This window comes from Felis catus, chromosome A1 (assembly GCF_018350175.1).
Source record: "Felis catus isolate Fca126 chromosome A1, F.catus_Fca126_mat1.0, whole genome shotgun sequence".
NCBI classification, from domain to species: Eukaryota; Metazoa; Chordata; class Mammalia; order Carnivora; family Felidae; genus Felis; species Felis catus.
In genome coordinates this window covers 208,692,116-208,716,815 of record NC_058368.1, presented here as the reverse complement: position 1 = coordinate 208,716,815, position 24,700 = coordinate 208,692,116, and the positions used below count along the sequence as shown (strand labels likewise).

The 24,700-nt window shown below is 39.5% G+C and overlaps 1 long non-coding RNA gene across 12 annotated transcripts in view; it reads left to right on the top strand.

Annotated features, from left to right (window-relative positions):
* Window positions 1-24,700, top strand: part of LOC109491937 — a 245,913-nt gene that overhangs the window by 98,156 nt on the left and 123,057 nt on the right. The gene's annotated exons all lie outside the window — the stretch shown is intronic.

Here is a 24,700-nt window from a genome sequence, read left to right as displayed (position 1 = left end):
ACCTATTTGATCCATCCCCCAACCTTCCTCTGGCAACCACCAGTTTGTTCTTTATATTTAAGATTTAAGAGTCTGGTTTTTTTTTTGTTTTTGTTTTTCTCTTTGTTTCTTAAATTCCTCATGAGTGAAATGGCATGACATTTGTCTATGACTGACTTCTCATTTAGCATTATACTCTCTAGATCTGTCCATGCTATTGCAAATGGCAGATTCCCCCCTTTTTATGGTTGAGTATTCCATTGTGTGTGTGTGTGTGTGTGTGTGTGTGTGTGTGTGTGTGTATTTGGGTTGCTTCCATAATTTGGCTATGGTATATAATGATACAGTAAACATAGGGATGGATATATCTTTTGAGCTGGTGTTTTTGGATTCTTTGGGTAAATACCCACTAGTGGAATTCCTGGATCATATGGCAATTCTATTTTTAATTGTTTGAGGAACTTCCATACTGTTTTCCACAGTGGCTGCACCACCAGACCACATTCCCACCAACGGTGTACGAGGGTTCCTTTTTTTCCACATCGTTACCAACACCGTTGTTTCTTGTGTTTTTGATTTTAGCCATTCTGACAGGTGTGAGGTGATAACTCGTTGTTGTTTTAATTTGCATTTTTCTGATGACAAGTGATGTTGAGCATCTTTTCATGTGTCTGTTGGTCATCTGGATGTCCCTTTGGAGGACTGTCTATTCATGTCTTCTGCCCCTTTTTAATTGGATTATTGGGTTTGGGGTGTTGTACATGTTTTGGATACTAACCCTTTATCAGATAAGTAATTTGCAAATATCTCCTCCTATTCGGTAGGTTGTCCTTTACTTTTCTGGATGGTTTCCTTTGCTGTGCAGAGGTCTTTCTTTTGATGTAGTCCCAGTAGTTTATTTTTGCTTTTGTTTCCCTTGCCTCAGGAGACATAGCTAGAAAAGTGTTGCTATGACCAATGTCAGAGACATGACTGCCTGTGCTCTCTTCTAAGATTTTTATGGTTTCAGGCCTCACATTTGGGTCCTTAATCCATTTTGAGTTTACTTTTGTGTATGGTGTGAGCAAGTGGTCCAGTTTCATTCTTTTGCGTGTAGCTGTCCAATTTTCCCAACACCATTTGTTGAAGAGATGGTCTTTTTCTCATTGCATGTCCCTGCCTCCTTTGATCATATTTTTTTCATAGGTTTATTTCTGGGCCGTCTCTCTGTTCCACTGACTACGTGTCTTTTTTTGTGTGTGTGCCAGTACCATACTGTTTTAATTACTACAGCTTGGTAGTATCTCTTTATATCTGGGATTGTGATACTTCCCAGTTTTGTTCTTCGTTTTCAAGATTGCTTTGGCTATTCTGTATCTTCTGTGGATCCATACAAATTGTAGGATTATTTGTTCTAGTTATGTGAAGAATTCTTTTGGTATTTTGATAGGATTGCATGAAATCTGTAGGTTGTTTTGAGTAGTATGGACATTTAGCAATATTTGTTCTTCTAATCCATCAGCATGGAACATCTTACCATTTGTGTTGCCTTCAATTACTCTCATTGGTGTTTTATAGTTTTCAGAGTACAGGTGTTTCACCTCCTCAGTTAAGTTTTTCCTAGGTATTTTTTATTTTTGGTGCAATTGTAAATGGGAATGCTTTCTTAATTTCTCTTTTTGATACTTCATTATTAGTGTAGGGAAATGTAACAGATTTCTGTATACTGGTTTTTTTGGCTTTTTAAAAAAAGTTTTGTATTTTAGTATTTGACACACAATGTTACATTAGTTTCAGGTGTACAACTCAGTGATTTAACAAGTTTATTTATACGTTATGCTCTGTTCACCATCTGTCCTATTACATCACTATTGGAATATCATTGAGTATATTCCTTATGCTCTGCTTTATGTTCTTGTGACTTATTCCATTATTGGAGGTCTGTATCTCCCATTCCTCTACCCCAATTTTGCCTAATCCCCCACCTCTCCCCTCTGGCAACCATCAATTTGTTCTCCATATTTATTGTTCTGATTCTGCTTTTTGTTTGTTTATTCATTTTTTTGGATTTGATTTATGAGTGGAATCATGTGGTATTTATCTTTCTCAGTCTGACTTAGTTCACTTAAGGATAAGACCTGGGTTCATCCATGTTGTCTCAAATGGTACAATGTCATCCTTTTTTATGACTGTGTAATGTTTCACTGTATATATTGTATGTTGACTTTGTGTCTTGTGACCTTACTGAATTCATTTATCAGTTCTAGTTTTTTGGTGGAGTCTTTATGGTTTTCTAAATATAGAATCATGTCGTCGGCCAATAGTGAAAGTTGTACTTTCAGGAACAGGATTTTTAGAATTAAATAGTTTCTGTACATGGTATAGGGAATTCAGCTAATTTGTGCTGATTAGGTCACACTTAATGGTTATTATGCTTGCAACTCTAGGTTATGTGTTCTTTTGGAGTCTTCTGGAACTAGTAGACCCGTTCTAACGGGATGAAAATTAACATTGCTTTTTTCTTCATCCTGATAAAAATTAGGAGTTCATATTAGTTTAGTTGCCATAGTATATAGCTTTCACAGTAAGTATATGTTCATTAATGTATTTGAATAATTATGAAGTTCTTATTATATGCCTAGTAATAGGGGCTCAGTAAATGTACGCAGCTTATGTGTATGTGTTAAACATTTTTATGGGTAAATGTAATGTGTTTATGCAAACAAATACAACATTTTATATATAGATCTGTGAATGTAAAATCCATAACAGATCTATTATTATCTGTGTGTGCATATCTTTTATAGGAATTCTGTTGCCTGGCTTCCTCATGTTCCCATATTCCCTTTTCTGACTCAGTTTTCTTCTAGTACTAGAGTAGAATAAGGGAAGCTATGCATGATGGAGCAGGTTGTGTACAGGACAGTTTCAGAGGCTCATTCATACCTGTACAGCCATCAGCAGCCTGCAGTTTACCATCTGCCTAATGATATCTTGTTATCCTAAACTGAAGGCACAGCTTTAGGTGAAATAAACCATCTTTTGAGCACTGAATTTGCAAACAAATATGTATCAGAAATAACAACTAGATCACAAAATGATCAAACTACTTGGTAATTTTTTTCTCTAATGTTGGGCACAGTGATAAGACTGAATCCTCAAGAAGGATGCTGAACGCTCCTTACTGGTGCTGGCTCTGAGGTCTGTGATGTGGTGTGGGAATAGCCATATTGTGTTGAGATTCCTTCCGTTCTCACTGATACAGAAAAAGTTCTAAATGTATCTTAATTTCTGGGCTATAGTAAGATTACAGTATAGCAAGACTCCAGGATAATTAGCTTCTCTATCATTTGGAATATTAATTGGAGAAGACACTAAGAGTTTTGCAGATAATCCCTCTCAATGGTAATATTGTAAATATTTAAGTATGGTTAGCATACTTAAGTATGGCTAACTATATTTAAGTACGGTTAACTTTATAGTAGTACCACATATTTATATATCCTCCTATCTCTAAGGAGCGCTAAGTGATTTACAAATTGTTTTTAAATCCACTTATAGCTTCTGGATTCTCTGGGAATCAAGCTGCAGCAGGTTCTATGAATACTATTTAAAGACAAGGAATTTGAAATTCATTGAGTGGCAAATCCAGACTCATCCAGTATGTCAGTGTCTAAGTTAGACGCTCCTGGCACCCATACCTTTCCTATTTTGTTGTTTTCAGTGGGGGCCTAGACTGTCATTCCTATTTGATGAACTGTCTTCCTTGTAGCTTGCTTTATAAACACCATCACACTATACCCTATTGCATGATGTTCAAGGCAAAATGGAATCTGTACTTTTTTAGTGTGGGATTGAGATTTCTGTGCTCACAGGAAATTTTGCCAACAATCACAAACACATTGTTCTTGGTCAGTAATCTCTTTTTAAGTATCTGGTGTGTAGCAAAAAGGGTCTCAGCGGATTCTAGAATTTTACAGATGGAAGGGAGAAGATGGGATACAGTAGACAGAACACTTGCCTATGATTCAGGGATCTGGGTTCTAGTCTTCGGGAGTCTGCTCTTTGCCAGAGATCTGTGAGCTGAGCTGAAGCTCATTGAGAACCTTTCCTAGGAAATGCACTGGGTCCTTTCTTTTTAAAACAAATTTTTTTTTAATGTTTATTTATTCTTGAGACAGAGACAGCGCGTGAACAGGGGAGGGGCAGAGAGAGAGGCAGACACAGAATATGAAACAGGCTCCAGGCTCTGAGCTGTCAGCACAGAGCCCAACGTGGGGCTCGAACTCATGAACTGTGAGATCATGACCTGAGCCAAAGTTAGATGTTTAACCGACTGAACCACCCAGGCGCCCCGCACTGGGTCCTTTCTTAAACTCACCACAGTCTTTCTTATCTGTTCAATATTAGTCAGTATTTTGGAAATTAAAAAATACAGGGGCAGACATAGTAAGAATTGCTACGATTCTTGAGGCCTTTACTTGTGTGCAGTCATCATTCCTTTTCATCCTATGACCTAGATTTTAGCAGTGTGACTTTGGGCAAGTGACTCACCATTTTAGGTATCAGTTGCATCAAGTATAAAAAAGAAGAGTTTGACCAGATCTAGTGGTCTTTAAATTGGCTTTGTGAATCTCTAAGGATCAGGGGAGAGCTTTAGCTTCTGAGAGCATCAAGGATGAAGTTTTGTGGGCAGATTTTCTCAGGCTATCAATACTTTACCTCACTTTGAGTCACAGGAGCTTTGCTTTGTATCTGTGTTATATAGTGACATTATTTGAAAAAAGCCTTTTCACACTAAAAAAGTTTAGTTTGCTCCTATAAAGACGGAATAAAAGGGATTGGATTTACCTTTCCACCTGAAATGAACAAAGATGTAATATATAAAAGAATAGTGGATACCAGCTCATACATATGAGGAAACTGAAGCCAGAGAAAGAACCAGACAAAAGCATTAGAAGGAATAGTCTCTGGTGCTCACACAGGAGACTGGAGTTCATGTAGCAGTGGGTAGAATACTCAGAAATGTCTTGTTTCAGTGGTGGGAAATCATTATCCCTAAGTTAAACACTGCTCTGGTCCACCTGACAAGTCTTGCAAGCAAGAACAAAAAGGACCAAACTGTTTCCTTGTAATTGTATCCTTGAATAAAACTCAAAAATATTTATAGGAATATAAAAGTATCTAACAGCAAACAAAGTAAAATTCACAGTGGCTGGAATTCAATAAAAAATTGCCAAGTATGCCAAAAAAAAAAAGCAGGAAAATATAACCCATAACAAGGCAAAAAGCAATCACACTTACTTAAAATTGACATAGGCATTGGAATTAACAGACAAGAACATTAAAAACAATTATTATAACTATAATCCAGATGTACAAAAGTAAAATAGAGATATGGAAGATATCTTAAAGAAAGCCAAATCAGCCTCTACACGTGAAAGCTATGACATCTGAGGTGACAAATACATTGGATGGGATAAATAGCATATTAGACATCACAGAAGAAAAGAATTGTGAATTTGAAGACATAATAGAAACTGTAAAAAATGAAACACACAGGAAAAATTTTTTAAAAATAACCAGAGCATCTGTGAGCTGTGGGGTAACTTCAAGAGTATATATATATGAAATACTACTCAGCAATAAAGAGGAGTAAATTGTTGACACATGAAATAATATGGATGAATGTCAAAATAATTATTCTGAGTGAAAACCAGAGAAAAAGGTATATGTATATGATTCTGTTTCTATAAAACTCTAGAAAATATAAATTAATCAACAGTGATAGAAATCAGATCAGTGTTTACCTGGGGATGGGAGAGTGAGGCAGGCGGGAGTAGGAAAGAGGGATTGCCAAGGGATGTCAGGAAACTTTCCAGATTGTTGGATATCTTTGATCTCTTGACGGTGGTGTGATTTATATATTCACAGATACATAAATATATATATATATATATATATATATATATATATATATACACACAGATATATAAATCTCTCTCTCTATATATATACACCTCATATATATATATGTATATACCTCATATATATATACACCTCATATATATATATATACCTCATATATATATGTATATACCTCATATATATATATATATATATACACCTCATGTATATATATATGTACTTCATATATATATATACCTTACATATATATATACTTCATATATATATATACTCATATATATATACGTACATATATACATCTCATATATATATACACTTCATATATATATATACACCATATATATATATATATACACCATATATATATATATATACCCAAATTTATCAAATTATATACTTTAAATATGTGTGGCTTATTGTATGTCAATTATACCTTTATAAAACTATTTTTAAAAACTTTAACCATCCCTCTACTTGATTTCTAACTTCTCTTTTTCTTCTAAACAATGAGCAAAATTTCCATTGAAGGAATTGCTGTTGATGGTGTAAATTATTATAATCCTTCTAGAAAGCAGTTTGGCGGTATGTATCAAGGTTCCTAAAAATATTCACATGCTTTGCCTTGGAGTCCTATTTTTGTTTTTAAGAGAGAGAATCTTAAGCAGCATGGAGCCTGATGTGGGATTTAGTCTCAAGACTGTGAGCTCATGACCTGAACTGAAATCAAATATCAGACGCTTAACCGACTGAGCCACCCAGGCACTCCTCAGAGTCCTATTTTTGATCATCTGGATTAAAGAAATAATGGAAGAGACAGAACAAGTATTATGGAAATCCTTGCAGCCTCTCCCTCCCACACAAAATCCCCAGAAATCATGGCCCCCCAAATCATGCTCCCAAACAAAATAGTCATCAGTTGGCCAAAAAAACATTTGATAAATTTCAGAAATATGGAACATAGTTGAGATCTGATTGAAGAATGAAATCACAGCCTAAAACACATTCAGGAGCAAACTCTTACAAAGGTGGGTATGACTCCAAGGACATTTCTAGCCAAAAGCTTGGTGACTTTCAGAGGTCTGGCAAGAAGCCCTGTGGCAACTGACAGGGTGATTAGTTAGGGTTCTGCAGCAGAAGCAAACAGGTCTGTTGACCAGGTGCCATCTCCCTCTTTTCTGCCTCTACCTCTCCAGGCAAAAAGCAACCAATATATATGTCCCTCTAGGCGGGAAGAATCAGTGAAGAGAGGCTGGGTGGGGCCTTTTGTGGCTGACACCCAGGTATAATAATGAGCCCTAAAGGCCAGGAGATGACTAAAGGCCTGCCCTGAGGGGGATAACACACTCTGTTCCCTCTCCAGATCACAGAAGACAGGCTAGAAATCACACCGCACAGAACATGTTGTACTCTCTCCCACAAGCAGGCTGAAGACACACAATGGTTGAAATGAAGGAATGGAAAAAAAATAAAGGAAAATGCTGACCAGAATAGAGGAAATCTGACACTACTGATATCAGACAAAAGAAAATTCAAGGTAGATATTAAAATGACCAAAGAAGAACATTTCAGAGTAATAAAAGTAGTGAAAGTTATCAAACAAACCTTTATGACTCTGACAACATAGCTCCTAAATATATAAAGCAAAAGCAAATAGAAAATATAAGGATAAATAGATCCACAATCACAACAGACTTTAACATTTTTTTGGAAATACATAAATCAAATACACTAAAAATAAGAATATAAAAGATTTGATTGTTGGTGGAGGGGAGGTGGGTGGGGGGATGGGTTAAATGGTGATGGCTGTCAAGGAGGGCACTTGTGATGAGCACTGGGTGTTGTATGTAAGTGATGAACCATTAAATTCTACTCCTGAAACTACTATTACCCCATATATTAACTAACCAGAAATAAAAACTTGAAAGAAAAAATAATAAAAGATTTGATTAACACAATAAACTTTACACACCATGCACACACACACAGCCAATGAACAGCATCCATTTCTTCAAAAGCACATTAAGCTGTCAAAAATATCAATCCTATATTAGAAAATGTTTACAAATTAAATAAAAATCACATGCACTTAAATTAGAAATTGAGAAAGAAAACAAAAACAAAAACAAAAACCCTCTCAAACCAAAAACCAATTGTATTTCTTAAAATTAAAAGCTGTACTCCTTGAAGAAAAAAAAAAGCCAACATCTTTGTAACATCTGAGTCAAAGAGGTAATAAAAAACTATTTAGAAATGCAATATAATAAAAGTACCATTGATAGGGCCAAGACAGTACTCAGAGAAATATTTGTTATCATAATTATATTTATTAGGAAAAGCAAGACAAAAAAGACCCAATCTTTGAAATTAAGAAGCTAGATAAAAAAAAAATTATACATGCCTGAATAAAAATGCCAAAGTTAAAAAAGAAACAACTAGATACATGTGAGAAAAATAAAGAATGTGGAGTGAAGGAATTAATAAAGATAATAGTAGAAATTATTTACACAGAAATTTAAAAATAATTAAAGAAATGAGTAAAGTTTCCCTGTAAAACCAAAAGCTGATTTTTGTAAAGACTTGTGTATTCTGGTTCCCTATGCCAGGACGTTCTCCTGTGTCCCATTCTCCCTCCTTCCACCCCCCACCAATCATAGGGTCTAACAGAGAAACCCAGTGGTCATCCTGTTCCATCTCAGAGGTTCTGAATACTGAATATAACCTAATTAATATACTTGTGGCAAGTGGCATCTATCAGTTGATTTTATTGAAGTCTACAGATGACATTTTAGGAAATTTGAATGCAGGCTGTAGAATTATACACGCTAAGGACTGTATGCAAACCCTGGCCTTCTGAACCATTGCTGAATATACTGTCAAAAAGCTGGTACTTATAAACCCATGGTTTCTTTCTTGGGGAACAAATCCTTTTTTTTTTTTTTTTTTTTGTGAGTGTGGCCTGAGGGAGGAATTGCAATTTACTTCATAATCTATGAAGCCCTGCCCACGGGGCCATAGTGTTTAGGTGAGGTTGGCACTGCTGCTTTTCTTTTGATCCTATATACTTTGCTTCTCACCTGCACTTTATGCTCCAAAAAATGGTTGATCCTAGGAAAATTTGCAAAGGTCACCATTGCATATGTTGTCATATTTCCAGCCCTTTGCAACACCATCGAAGTATGTTTTCTACTTTGGATCCCAGTAAGCTAGGATGATACCCTCAATTCCAACCACTTCCTCCCCCCATCCAACTTAGTAGTTCTGTGTATCATGACCTTCTATTTCTACTATATCTAAGAGACTGGTAACTAGCTAGACAAAATGATTTGAAACTAGAATTCCTGGACCTAAAGGAGTCTGAACAATGATTATATTCAGTGTCCTTAACCACTTTTATTTATTTCCTCACTCAGTAAATACATTTTAATTAAGTAAAATTAATAAAATTAATTAATTAAAATTAATCAAGTAAAATTAATTTAATTAAGTAAAATAATTAAATAAGAAGGCATGGTAGAAGAGGAAGAAACAGAACTAGGACTCCATTGGCCAGAGTTGCCACCTGCATCCATAACTGATTGGCATGCATAAACTGTCTTTGCATATTCCACTTGTACAGAGTCAGCAACAGTTATGGCTAAAGATGCTAAGTGGATCTTGAAACAAATGAGAGTTTGGGAGCAGAAGCCTTATTTCCTGAAAGGCAGGTATTTGTGGGTTTGCTTCCTCTTTTTTCTTTCTAAAGTTTTAATTTAAGTTCTATTTAGTTAACATATATTGGTTTCAGGAGTAGAATTTAATGATTCATCACTTACATGTAACACCCAGTGCTCATCACAAGTGCCCCCCTTAATACCCATCACCATTTAACCTATTCCCTACCCCACTTCCCTCCATCAATCCTCAGTTTGTTGTTTCCAGTTAGGAGTCTCTTATGGTTTGCCGCCATCTGTTCATATGTTTTGTTTCTTAAATTCCACATGAGTGAAATCATATGGTATTTGTCTTTCTCTGACTTATTTTGCTTAGCATAATGCACGCTAGCTCTATCCACTTTGTTGCAAATGGCAAGATTACGTTCTTTTTGATTGTTGAGTAATATTCCATTATATATATTTAATTATAATTAATATATTATAATTTGTATAATTATTTTATACAATTTATATTTTATATTTTAATAATTTATACAGTATATTTAATTATAATTAATATATTAATTATATATTTTAATATATAATTATATGTATGTAATGACTTATATATATGTAAATGATTTGGGTTGCAAGATTTGGGTTTGCATTTGGTTATATGTGACAGAAGCATAAATGCAATGGCTTAATCAAATAAGACTTTGCTGAATTCCCAGAGTAATAAGTCCAGAGGCAGAGAGTTAGTCTTGGGCTGCTGCTTGGAGAAGCCACCAGATAGTGAAGTTCCTCACCTGGGTACATTGCCTCCCAGAACTAAAGAGGAGTTCTGCTGGTATGGAAGATGGGAAGAATAGGTATCTGAGTAGGAATTGGCAAAATCCAACCTACCCATTTCATAGATAAAGAAAGAACTGAGATCCATATGATTTCAGTGGCTTGCCCAAGGCCATGGAAGCTATTCAGTAATGAAGCTAAGGTTAGAACTCAAAACCCAAGACATACTGTTATCTGGTGTTCTCAAAGTCCTCCAAATTTGCCATCTCTGCATTTTGCACATGTTGTTCCCTTTACTTGGAACTGTAGGCCAACATGCCTGCATACTTCAACCATCTGGAAGCCCTGACCTCACCCTGTCCCCAGTGCTACTCATCCCATCTGATGCTTTTCTTGACTTGAAAGTAGTAATTCCAAGAATTTGGGGAAAGCAGTGGTGGAAGTTAGTTGTGTTTGGCTTAAGGGGTTAGTCTTAAGATCATAGAATTCTTAAGCCTTTTCATAATCTACATTAATCTAGTGATAGCTCCTCCTTACCTACCTCACTCTCTCCTTCTACCCATCCATCATTTCCTTCATGTGGTTCACCAGGATCTGCTTTGCTTCTTGAGCTCTGTGGAGTAGACCTGCCTTTGGAACCCCATTCCTTCTGCACTCTCTGTTCTTAATACATCAGCCTCCCGCAAGTGAATTAGAGGAGTTTTGTGGAGGGGGATGGGGGTGGTCATTATTCCTATGGGACTTATAAGTCCCAGGACAGGACCCTTTGTTTTCTCATCTTTGGATTTCCTGCAGCACTTTGTACAGATACTAATAGTAATTCCTCAAAACATATTTGTTAGATGAATGGCTTCTCAGGAAACTTCTAGGAGTGAGGTCTGAGGGCTTGTAGAGATATGCCTAGCCTGCTGCCTGGTATACATAGTAAGCCCCCAGTTATGATGTGTGCAACTTATTTTCACCTACTTCAGCATCATGAATATGACATTGTTTCTGTGTTTCTTTAAGCTACAATCTGGAGATGATCAGTTGCTCTAATCAGGAATACATACCTCAGGAGTAGTCTGCTTCTATTTAATCAGAAGAGTCACACTTCAGAAGTATCTTTGATAAGCCATCTCTTGTCAGTACTAGAAGCATTAGTAATTGCATAATAAATGTTAGTAAAGATAGTGGCATTCAAGATAAGCGAGTGGTGTAAAATTTTTTGAGGTACTTCTTGTTCTTGTATAATAGGCTATGAGATATTTGTCAGGTTTCATGGATGGTGCCACCAGTGTAGTGGTAAATGTTTAACAGGCTCTTTGGGGAAATTTTTAGTGTTTGCTGATATCCGTATTATAAATATTCCCGTCATGGCCCAAATACCAACATGAAGCCATTGAGAAGACATTGGGGAGAGATGTGCACAGTTGCACTAGTCAATAGGAAAGAGCCTCAATGAGTCAGTCTTAGTACACCTTTATTGTGTGCTCCTGTGGAGTCCTGTGTCCAGCCACTGGTTCCTGGGTTTTTGGCGGCCTCACTCCAATAGAGGTTAACTGTGACCTGCTACGGAATGTGATCCTGTTAGTCCCAGGTGACTGTTTATTGCAAGGTGTGGGCAACGCTTTAAAAAGAACAGAAATCTTTGAGCTTACGGAACAGGTTGTTTGTTTTTCTGCCTGCTTGCAAATAAATGTCTATGTGTGTGGCTGAATTTGGTCTCAGATTTTAGTTCACGAAACCTGTTAGAAAGGTTGGGGGAGCAACTCATTCTCCTTTTTCTCTAACTATGGCCTACTGAGAGCTACCAAAAATAACCCAGTAGTTGTACATACAAAGTGGTGAAGGCCGACTTACCGTGCCCTCAATAAATATTTGTTTTAGGAGTACATGCTTCCAATCCTTGGAAGTCAGCTTTATGCCTAGAGGCGTTCTCTCGGACCTTAATAGGCTGCTGTGCTGCTGTTATTTGTGGGATATTTTACCATGTGGTTGGGTGTGAGCTGGATACCAGACTCTCATCCTGAGTAACTTCATATAACATGGAGTTGCTTAGAGCAAGTGTCTTGGTTCATAGTCCCCTCCAAAGCAGACTATGACACAGGGATTTGGATGTTAGTTTCTTTGGGAGGTGATCCAGAGGGTAAGGTAATGGGGACAGAGACCAAAAACAAAAAAAAACAAAAAAAAAAACCAAAAAACCACCAAACAAACAAACAAACATGGAGGAAAGCAAATCAAAGGGATACTAATGGGCGCATTGCTTCTGTGGGCAGCTAATCCTGAGAGGGTGGGTGGCACATAACTTAGAACTGCCTCACCAAGGGACAAGAAAGCTGAGGGATCTGTTCACCAGCTTTCGTGTCTCATTGGTTGCAAGGGCCAAGCATGCTCTGGTAAACATTGAAGGTAAAGAACGATACACATACCTGAGGGAGGAAGCCTTTGGTATATTCAAGAACTGTCTACTGAAGCTGCAAATGACCTCTCAGTAGGTTGAGGGCATTTGGACGTGGCCTGACCCTAAAACAGGGCAGACTGACCTCCTCACAGTGGAAGAGCCTCCCCAATATCCTGGCTCCAGTCCTGTCAGGGTTTTTTTGGGAGGAAATGAACTGGATGGAGGTAAGCACCCCTACTCTACCTGCTCTGAGGTGACCATCCTTGTACTAGAAGGGGGTGGGAGAACTGAAGGGAAATCATCTTGACTCTTGGCTAATTCCCTTGACTGTTAACCGTGCTCCCAAGTGAATTTGGAAGAGAATGTCTACCTGGTGGGTTCTTGCCAGCACCCACTTTCCCTCCATGGGGAAGAGAGACCCAGATGTAGTCCCAGAAATCTTCCCAAACTCTCGTTTCTGTGAAACGAGGAAGCCTGAGTCGCCTCTGAATCCCACGTGCTGCAAGTGTTAACCCTTCCTTATACCTGTGTCAGCAACGGTGAAGGACATCAGACTTTAGAGAGAGCGTCTGCACATTCCCTGCATCCAGGCTCTTGTCCCTTTTAACTATTATCTGTTTGTTCTTTATCTTGGCTGGTGGTGCCCCCAGGCTGTTGTAGGGCAGACACCATCTTTAAAAACTCTGCAAAGTAAATACCTTGGCAAACCCAGGAAGTGTAAGCAGTTGGCCGAGGTCAAGTTATTTAAATGAACATCAGCTTCTCCATCACAGAGAAGAACCTCCAACTGAAAATTAAGTCAGCCTAATAATAACCATTTGTTTCTCCCTCTGCACACATTAGTTGTTGGCAAAACTGCCGTCTGCTTCCAACCAGTACATTTTTTTCATTTCTGGTTGCATTCTTGTCATCCCAGTTCAGTATTGAGATTTTTATCCTGGGGCTAATTAGTTTCAGCTGATATTTGCTCAGCGTCAAACTTTTTGGAGATAAATACAAGTAGAACAGCTAGTTAGTGTGATGGATTTTTTTTTTCCCGTGGAAGTTTATGCCATCCTTACAGTCTTCCTTTTCCACATTTTTCTAAAGAAAGCGATAAAGAAAAATCTTATGATCTGTCAGCATAAGAGGACAAGAGCTTCACAGGAAAGATAAGAGAAAAAAAAATCATTTGCCCACCCTCAGGGGCAGATTCTGAAGGAAACGTACAGCTTTATTTCTGTTGCAAGAATATGTCAGATGGATGAAAAAATCCCGCCTTGGCATAACGGGCCCTGTTTGCAGCCGAAAGCTTGAGGTTTCTGCACCGGGGACCTGAAAAGTTGTCAGAGTTAATAAAAAGAAGTTTTCCTGATAATGGTTTTGGTTCACTGTGTGCAAGCATGTGCTGTTCCTAGTGTTTGGTCAGAAAGAGACTATAATATGGAATGCATTATACAGAAGAGCCAAAAATAACATCTGTCTCGCAAATAAGGGAAACGATCTCATTTCATATCTCTTCTTATTTGACAGCATCTTTTTTTCTCTACTGGAAAATTATAGTTTTGTATAGTTTACAGAAATAACATTTAAACATCGCATGTGATTTTAGACTCAAATGGGATCTACTTAATAAAACACACAAGCAATTAGAGAACTTGGTCGTAATCACTTCTGAAACCCCAGAAGGTTCACGTCGGCTGAGTCGAGTTGCTGCCTTCCCAGCTTCTCTCGTTTCGGAAGCTTAGTCGAGGAAATCAGCGCTGCCCACATCATGTATACAGATCATCTTTACCTAGCAGTACAGATGTTTTTGAACTTCATGCTGCTACTGCTTGGGCAGATTTTTCATTTCTAGAATGAAAATTATATTCGCCAGGGATTAGAGTTTGGTGGACACAGACGTTGAGTGCACTTGGCAGCTCCTCCTAGAGACCTTCTTAGGGAGGGAAGAATGATTAGGAAAGAGACCCCAGTTTTCTGTTTTTAATTTTATGTAACAGACGAGTTACCTATTTCCGCTGTAAGCCAAGTCCACCTACTTACATTTTTTGCCCTTCCAAATGAACGAACTCTCTTGCAAGTCCAAAATGTGTGACACGAAGGTGGCTATTTTGGCAAATGTGTCATGACAACCATATTATTTTCATTAGGATCTGCCTTGCTCTTGGATCTGCTGTGCTTTAGCTGTTTTGGTTAGATGGAGCTGGCATTTCCTGCTGAAATGGCTATGCTTGATGAACTACCAATCTTCAGTTCTTGTCATTGTTATTGTTCGATTGGAGGTGACTGTCTTTGATTTCAGTGCCCTTATCTATTGGTTAAATCATCTCTGGGATGCTCAGCAAGAATCTATTTGGATAAATAAATGATCTGTTGTTTGAGTAATTCTGCTGGTCTGTAATGGGCAGCATTGAGGTAGAAGAGTGGTGTGAGCGATGGTGGTGGTGGAGACTGTGGTGGCAGCAGAGGTGCTGGATATGGTGGTGTTACTGGAAGTGGTGGAGGTGGTGAAGGAAATGGTGGTGGTCAGAGAGGTGACGGTGGTGACAGTGGAAATGGTGGTGATGATGGGGAAGGTGGTGAGGGGGTGGTGACACTATTTTGCCAGGCTCAGGCTTTGGAGGAAGTTACATAAGGGGCACCGAAGGCTTACTATTAATGACGGTGGTCAGATCTTTAAGGTGTGGTCCACAGAACAGTGACATTGACCACCAACCGGGACTTCGTTACAAACCTGAAAGCTTAGGTTCCATCTCGGACTAACTGAGGCAGAATATGCATTTTAACAATACTCTCAAGTGATTTGTATGTACATTACAGTTCAAGAAGCATTGGTTTAAGGGAGACATAGCTACAAATATCTGTTACTCTTACTGCCCCGTATTCCTGCCCTATCTCCTTAGCATGAGGGAATCTGAGCCTTCCCCTGCATATAAGGAAAGGGATGTCAATGTTTAGCTGCAGAGCAGATTATTTGGCTTATAATCTAGGGTATAGAGTCAGGTTTTAAGTATGGATCCAAAAGAAAGCTGTTCATGCCCTGAAATTTGAGATTAACTGACTAAATATATCTTCTTTAAAGATTTCTAATGTGCCTGAAGTTCTCATTAGCTTAACTTTTTAAGAAGCCCAGCCTTTTAACAGGAACTAGACATTTAGGTACACACTGAGGCACCGATTACATCATCTGACTGATATATTAGCATGCACAGACTTGGGACTGAAACCCACACCACATGGATTCCTTGGGGCAGTTTTCAGAAGGCTTGCCTATCATACTGATATGCAATGGGAACCCAGGGCACAATGCTGATACACACACACACACACACACACGCACACACACACACACACACACACACACTCATAGATCCAGATTAATTATATTAGCAGAAATTCCTGTGTAGTGATAGAGGTATGTGTGTAAATTGTGTGAGGAGAGGCAAGGTTGATTTCTACATATATTATGGTTATGTATTTGCTGTATAATAGCCCCAAGTACTTAGTGGCTTAAGACAACAATCATTTATTTTTACTCACAAGTCGATCATTTGGACTGGGCTCAGTGAGGACACCTTGTCCCTGACCTACATAGTGCCAGCTGGGTCAGCTTGCTTGAGACTGGAAGGCATGCTTCCAAAATGGCTCACTCCCACGAGCAAGTTGGTGCTTAGCTGGGGCTGTCAACCAGGGTCTTGGTTCTTCTCCATGGGGCCCTTTTGCTGGGTCTTCTTCACAGCATGATGATTGGGAGAAAATGTTCCCAAAAACTTGGGCTGAAGCTGTAAAACTTATAGGTTCTGAAATCCCAGGTATCATTTCTTTGTGATTGCCTTTCTTTTGTGTGGGTGTCCTTTTCATATATATATATATATATATCCTAGTGGCTAGTATAACTTTTGGGGGGACAGCACTAGTGTGGCAGTGGCTAAAAGAATAACTAATATTCAACACTGGTGCTATATGAGAATTTCTAACCTGGGCTTCCCCAGCTTGTGCAGATACTGTAAAATGAGAGAAAAAAAAAAAAAAAAAAGAGAGACCACTGTGCAAATAATGAATAATAGCCTATCTATAGAGGACTCTAAAAATGGAACTGGGCTGGGGGGAACAGGTTAATCTGAGGCCCAGAGGGGAAAGCTAATAGTGATCTTCAGCCTAAGTTGAGCTTACAAAGATCAAGACTCTGATGGAACAGACTATACTTGAGCTCACAAAGAAACTATACAGATAGAGTGAGCAGGATTAAGAGGTTAAGTAGCAGTTCCCTATGGTGGGGAATCATCCCCAGGTAACACTTTCCCCAGGGCCTTCCCCAGTTTAAGAACCTATAATAGCTTCCTGCTCCCATGCCTGGCTTTCAGAGTTCCCCATAGATGGACCTCACAATAACTGTCCCAACATATGCCCCATAACTCTCCAGCATTTGTGGACTGAGCCTGCAGCACCTCTTCAAGGACATGACTTATCAAACTCTATCATGCTTCCTTACCTTTGCCTTTTCTGTCCCCTTAGCCAGAAAAGTTCTCTCTTATTTTTCTACCTAATCAAATCTTGTTCCTTGAGGAAGCTCTGTTTCTTCACAAAGTCTTTTCTGACCACTCAGGCCACTATGGAACTGTTTGTTCTCTGAACTCTGATGGTCCTACAACCAGTGTAAAGAATAGTCCCAACCTCTCTCAAATTTCCACTCCCCCCACTTGGGGAGGGGCTCCCTTTCCCCCACCCTTTCTTCTCAGTGCTGAGTTTTCCTCTGGGTCTTCTCATGATCAGTCCCAATCCAAACACTGAAACAAGAAACACCATTCGAAGGCAGGTGTTGAATGATACAATGGGCTTACAGTATTATCTTTTTCAGGGATGTTCACCTTGTATGTAGTGATTGCATCCTTGTTTAACCTAAATCACATCACTGTATAGTTATTGAGAATCTATTATGTGCAAGGCTGTGTGTGGCACTGTGGAAGTACCAAAGCAGCATTAGATGTGACTTGCCCCAAGAAACTTAAAATTTGGCTGTAGAAAGGGACCTAATATACATTAGGAATAATGAAAATACAAGTTCAAGGCTAAGCTGTTCGTTTTGGACATAGGGTGTCTTATGAAGGCAAACTTACCACCGGAATGAAATGTAAGGGGTGGCTGGAGGGCATTTTTCTGCCACCATACAGGGCTCCTCAGAGTGCTTTATAAAGATGCTTTGTGATTCTGCTGTATCACAAAGTGGTTGCCAGGTTTCGGGGAAGCTGTGTGACCCAGAGAGATAGTGGGGGTGGTAGTGGTGGTGGTGGTGGTGGTAGATGGGAAGACTAGCAGAAATCCTCACTCATCATGCTTGCAGATGCATTCAGGGGACTGAAGAAATTAGAAAGGAGGTACGAGGACATTGGAAATGTCATTGCATTCCATTTTAGTTCAACACCCGGGCTTTTCAGGTTTCTTTACTGTGGTAACATCCTCCTCCCCACATGGTGCTGCTGGTGTTTGGAGGAAACCGTTATCTTGATTTTCAGAATGACGGTCGGATTCGAGCCATGCTCAGAAACCTCCAGAAAGCTTACCTTTCCTTCAGCTCTTCAGAGGGAAAGGGGGTATTTTGTGGTAGGTCAGGAAATGAAGTAAGAAAACTAGTAGGATGGGGAATGCAAATAAGGAAAAACAGAGCTATAGAAAACGGAAGAGAGTTAACAGGCAGGGCAGGCCTGTGGCACACATTTAAAGGAGACAAGTTTCCTATCTTTTAAAACGAGTTTACCAACTTTTCATGTATGCAGGGAGACCACACAGTGTTTCATAAAATTCAACCAGGATGGATTTCTGGACTTACCACCCCCCTGCTCCCTCCTGTTCCCGTGCACCCCACTGTCTCAAAGAAAGAAAAAGGGAAGCAAATTTGGGGGGGTGCAGTAGGCTAAATGCCTGCAGAAGAATACCACCAGCTTGACGTAGAACTGCGGCATTTAATTCTAGGCCAGGCTTCCCGCCAAGTCCCACAGAAAGCAAATGCACACCCCGTGTTTGAGCCACAAGTTAACACTGAAACAGGGCCCATTAGTGATTTGTAAATCATTATTCCCATTGGTACAGTTACTACCTCATCTGGAACTAGGCAGGGGCAATTTTAAGGGAGGCTATTTACGTTGTTAGCTAACTGCTGGCTCATTCATTCATTTCTCCAGTCACAGCTTTTCCTTCTTGCTCCACCAGCTCTCTGTATGAGCTTGCTTTCTTCTTCTTCTTCTTCTTCTTCTTCTTCTTCTTCTTCTTCTTCTTCTTAATGTTTATTTATTTTTGAGAAAGAGACAGAGTGTGAGTGGGGGAGAAGCAGAGAGAGAAGGAGACACAGAATCTGAAGCAGGCTCCAGGCTCTGAGCTGTCGGCACAAAGCCCAACAGGGGACTCGAACTCATGAGCTGTGAGATCATGACCTGAGCTAACTGACTGAGCCACACAGGCGCCCCGTCTATATGACCTTTCTTTGCAGTGTTTGTCACACTGCATCGCTGGCATCACCAAATTAGTTTCATTTCTTCTTGAGGACACATGGCTTAGACTAAGTTTCCCCACCTCTTTTGCCAATAGGTGTAGCCATACTCCCGAGTCCTGTCTGAAGGAATGTGAACAGATGTAGTGCATTCCGCATACGGGCCTGGCCCAGAAGACAGCTTTTCACATGGAATCACCTATGCTTGTGTCCCCTTCCAGCTGGCTGGAATGGAGATGATGCCCAGGGAAATTTGTAATTTTCTTCTCTTATAATGTCTTCATTTGGTTTTAGTATCAGGGTTATGCTGGCCTCATGAAATGAGTTAGGAAGTATTCCCTCCTTTGTTTTCTAAAAGTCTGTGGAAGACTGGAATTATTTCTTCTATAAATATTTGATAGAATTCACCAGCAGAACCATCTGGGCCTGGAATTTTGTTTGTGGGAAGGTTTTACATCAGTTCAATTTACTTAATAGCTGTAGGGCCGTTCAGATTTTTTACTTCATTTTGCCCCAGTAATTGGTAAGGTGTGTTTTTCAAGCATTTGTTCATTTCATCCAAGTTGTAGAATTTGTGGGCATAAAGTTTTTCATAATGTTTATTTATTATGGATCTGTGGTGATAATAATACTCCTCTCATACCTGATACTGGCAGTCTGTATTCTCAGTGTAACTTTGGTAACCAAATGTTGAAGATATGGAAGCCACAGACGGACTTATGTAGGCCTTTGAATCACCTTTAGGTGGAGTGCTGCCAACTAACCCAAAATGTGTGCATCATATCATTGTTACGTGAGCGAGAAATAAACAGTTGTTGTATTAAGAACAGATGGGGGGCACTGGTTTACTAAATCGCAACTGGTGTCTCTTTACCTATTAAGAGTATCGTTATTGGGTTTTGTTTACTGTGGCCCCTGGAGCACAGGGGCCACGAGAATGCTGCTGTTTGTGTTTGTTCCCATGGTGGAGCACCATACTTTGTGAATATTACATTTTCCACAAATGCTTCTTGAATGTAAATATGACTAAAATGGTTCCCATGTATTTTAGGAGCCTAGGGGCCTCAGGTTTTCTTTCCCTGAGGTCAGTGATTCAACTCCACGCTGGCGCCACTAACAACACTCATTGTTGGTTGTTCTGTCTTTCTGTCCTCTGTCGCCTTTCCCTGGGTTTCCCCACCTTTCTTCTCGCTACTTTCTGTGTCCTGCCTGTATTCAGAACTACACATGTGTGTCAATGTCATGGCAATAAAATCCCATCAATTCCCACTGGAAGGGGATTCGAAATAAAACAGACATGGGCTAAGCTTACATTTGTTTTTGCTTTCTTACCAAAGCATAACAACAAAAAATCAACCCACCAAACACCACCACCACTAAGAACTCTATGCAAATGAGTCTGTAAAAATAGATCCCAGGGAGGAACATGGAGATTACGTGAAAGAACAAACTGTCTATCTGTCTGGCTATCTTTATCTACCTATCTATCTACCTACCTATCTATGTTTCTATGTATCTATTTAATTTTGAGAGAAAGAGACAGAGTGTGAGCAGGGGAGGGGCGGAGAGAGGGAGGCACAGAATCTGAAGCAGACTCCAGGCTCCAGGCTGTCAGCACAGAGTCCCGATGCAGGGCTCAAACCCATGAACTGTGCGATCACGACCTGAGCAGAAATCAAGAGTTGGACATTTAAGTGACTAAACCACCCCGGTGCCCCTGAAAGAACAAACTTTTAAAGGATGTCAGCTTTTTTTTTTTTTAAGTTTATTTATTTATTTGAGAGAGAGAGAGAGAGAGAGAGAGAGCTGGGAAGGGGCAGAGAGAGAGAGAGAGAGAGAGAGAGAGAAAGAGAGAGAGAGAGAGAAGGAGAGAAAATGAATCGCAAGCAGGCCCTGTGCTATCAGTGTGGAATCTGATGCAGGGCTTGATATCATGAACCGTGGATCGTGACCTGTGCCGAAATCAAAAGTGGGACGCTAAACCAACTGAGCCACCCAGGCGCCCCTAGTGACTTCAGTTTATTTATTTATTTAAAAAAAAATTTTTTTTAACGTTTATTTATTTTTGAGACAGGGAGAGACAGAGCATGAACAGGGGAGGGTCAGAGAGAGGGAGACACAGAATCTGAAGCAGGCTCCAGGCTCTGAGCGGTCAGCACAGAGCCCGACGCGGGGCTAGAACTCACGGACCGCGAGATCATGACCTGAGCCGAAGTCGGCCGCTTAACCGACTGAGCCACCCAGGCGCCCCATTCGGTTTAATAACTTTGCATATAAACAATAGGCTAATTATAAGTTATACTTAAGTAAAATAGGTATCAGATAAACTGCTGGGAAAAGCACATTTTGCTATATGTTAGCATATGTTCCTATAAAGTAATTCAATAAAAAGTGCTTTGTATTTCAGACTGTCACCAAATTGGACTAGTCCTCTTAAAAACAAGAAGTATTGCTGAGAAGCTCCCTGTGCTAAGCAACCATTAGCCAAAGGCTGGGTGTCTTTTGCAGTCCTTTTTGGTGAGAATGGAAACATTCCAACACATATACTGTGGTGGGTTCTAGGTAACCCCGAGAGTGTTTTTCAAGTAATAACAAATGCTTAGAGCCAAGTTTCATTTCATTAGTGCTTTTTCTTCATTGCTGACAAGTTTACTACTCTGTTGAAAAAGCAAATAGGTGCCGTACCAATTCTCAGAATATTTTTGTTCTTTGTCTGGTCTAATCTATGCTGAAGGGTTTCTACAGTACTCTTTTCCATGCTTCACCTACGTCCTTAGAAAAGTGTGTAGGCCTCCTTCATTGTACTCTGCAAATGCATTCTAGCGAAGTTTATTATAAAGCAAATATTATTTTCCATAAGTATCTGGAGATTTATTCATCTGGAGAAAATCCTCCAGTAGATTGGGGTGAAAACTTCTGGCAGGAAGTGTGTTGACAGGGTGCCTCCCTGAATGGTGCAGACGGCACCGCAGGGATTGTGCACTTCCCCGGCTTTGCAGCCTCCGCTGTGCTCTCGCTGACTGCATCGCCTTTCTCTGCCTTTCTCTGTTACCCATAACTCCCATCCTTAGCCTGTCGTAGCCATAGGCACTTATACCATATCTGCAAGTTCCCCGTTTTCGTACTCAGTTCTCTGAAACTCTGCTTCCTTTTTCTTTTACTTTGCTTATTTCATGTCCCTGAAAGGTGGGCTGGGATGTGGCGCCTCCACAGAAGATGTCACTGTCTGAGAAACGGAAGACTCCTGTCTGAACACTTCCTAAATTGAAGGCTTTAGATTCTTCTTTAGATTCTGCAAAATGTGAATACAGTTTGGTTAGTTTGAATTCTACATATAATTTGCTTAATCAAAGGGAATGTATTAAGAGTTCAGGTAGAGTGAAACCTCGCTGTAAACTCTCTTGCTTTAATAATGCTGATTATAAAAACTCTTTTTAAAAAAAATGTTTATTTACTTATTTTTTTGAGAGAGAGAGAGCATGAGCAGGGTGGGTGCAGAGAGAGAGGGGAACAGAGGATCTGAAGTGGGCTGTATACTGACAACAGCGAGCCTGATGCAGGGCTCGAACTCATGAACTGTGAGATCATGACCTGAACTGAAGTCAGAGGCTCAACTGACTGAGCCACCCAGTTGCCCCCGATTATAAGAACTCTTAACTGCTATTGAGCGTTTACTGTGTTCAAGATGCTGTGGTACCTGCTTTACAACATACGTTAAACCATTTGGCTCTCGTAGCGGCACAAGCGCCTTTATTATTCCCATTTTACAGATGAGAGAACTGAGGTACAGAGAGGACAAATAATTTATTCAAGGTTACACAGCTTGTAAGTGGTGTCTGTACCACACATTCAAGTATTTCTTGTTGAACAATTTTCCTCTTGCTCAGAGTAATACCTATTATATCTTTTTTGGCTATGTTAGAGAAATACTATAAAAATTATTCTTGTCTTCAAATGCCATCCACATAAAAATGTTCTATATTTTAGAGCTCTACTTATGTTAGCAGTAAAATCATTTTACCTAGCATTCTAAAATAATCATAATTTGATTTTTAACCCTGGAATACCAGATCTAAATTTTTCATTTTGATGGGATGTTTTACAAGTTGAATTGTAAGCCGTCACCACTGTTGTTATGGTCAGCAAGATTGATTCTCATTATAACTAGTTTGCTCTCACATAATAAGGTACAGCATTACAAAGTTTGCCAGTTTTCGCTAGCATGATCCATGTTGTAAAAATAACTAAAGGGAAGTTGGCTCCTGAAATGCTTGCTGCCCTGTCGTCTCTGTGGTGCGTTGTGATGTTTAAGTGTAAGACTACATGTGGTCTCACTTAGAGATGTTAGATCCCTGATCAAATGTTAGTAATCTAACTTTATATTATATCTTATTAAGCATTTGCTTCTAAAGAGAAATAGGCATGTTAATTCATCATGGGTTCATGTCAATTTTGGATACATATTAGTTGAAAGAATTCATTTTCAGGTTTAATTATGCTGCTCCTGTAATTCTGAGTATTTCTGCAGTAGATTTATTGCATTCATAGCCCCAAGTTTTCACTCCCCCTACTGTAGGAGGGGCAGTTTGACCCAACTCTTGACTCTGTGGTCAGTCAAATGACTTGCTTTGCCTAATGGGATGTTAACAAATGTTAACATGTCCAGAGTATGCAGTCTGGACTCAGTCTCTTGGTGCTATCGCATCTTTGCCATGACCACGAGAACATGACCAGGCGAGCCCATTAAAAGGCTATAAAAGACATGGGGCGCCTGGGTGGCGCAGTGGGTTAAGCGTCCGACTTCAGCCAGGTCACGATCTCGCGGTCCGTGAGTTCGAGCCCCGCGTGGGGCTCTGGGCTGATGGCTCAGAGCCTGGAGCCTGTTTCCGATTCTGTGTCTCCCTCTCTCTCTGCCCCTCCCCCGTTCATGCTCTGTCTCTCTCTGTCCCAAAAATAAATAAACGTTGAAAAAAAAAATTAAAAAAAAAAAAGGCTATAAAAGACACATATAAAAGATTTAGGTCGTCTGAGGCCATCTAAGACCAGTCAGCCCCTAGTCAACCTGCCAGCTGTCCACACACTCACAAGTGCTCACTAGCCAAGATTAGCCATGTATGAACCAGGTCAATAGAACTACCCGGCTGACCTATAGACTAGTAAAAAATATTAAATTATTATTGTTTTAAGACACTACTCTTTGGGATGTTTTGTTATATATAAGTAACTAACTGATATAACCTTAACTGCAGCAATAATCATTACTATTTATGAATCCCCAATTTGAGTACATATCGAGGCTGCTCACCATCATGGTTTATTTAGGCTCTTGGCTTTGGAACCAGACTACCTACAGTTCAAATACCAATTTTTTAAACTCATTTGACTTATGGTAGTGCCTGCATTATTATATAGAAAGCACTATAAGCATGTTAAGCAAAAATGCTTTGTGGTCAGATCCGTGGCAAGTGTATGTACAAATGATCTCTTTCTGTCCCCTCAGTGACTCTTACGAAACAGATACATTACATCTGTTTAGTA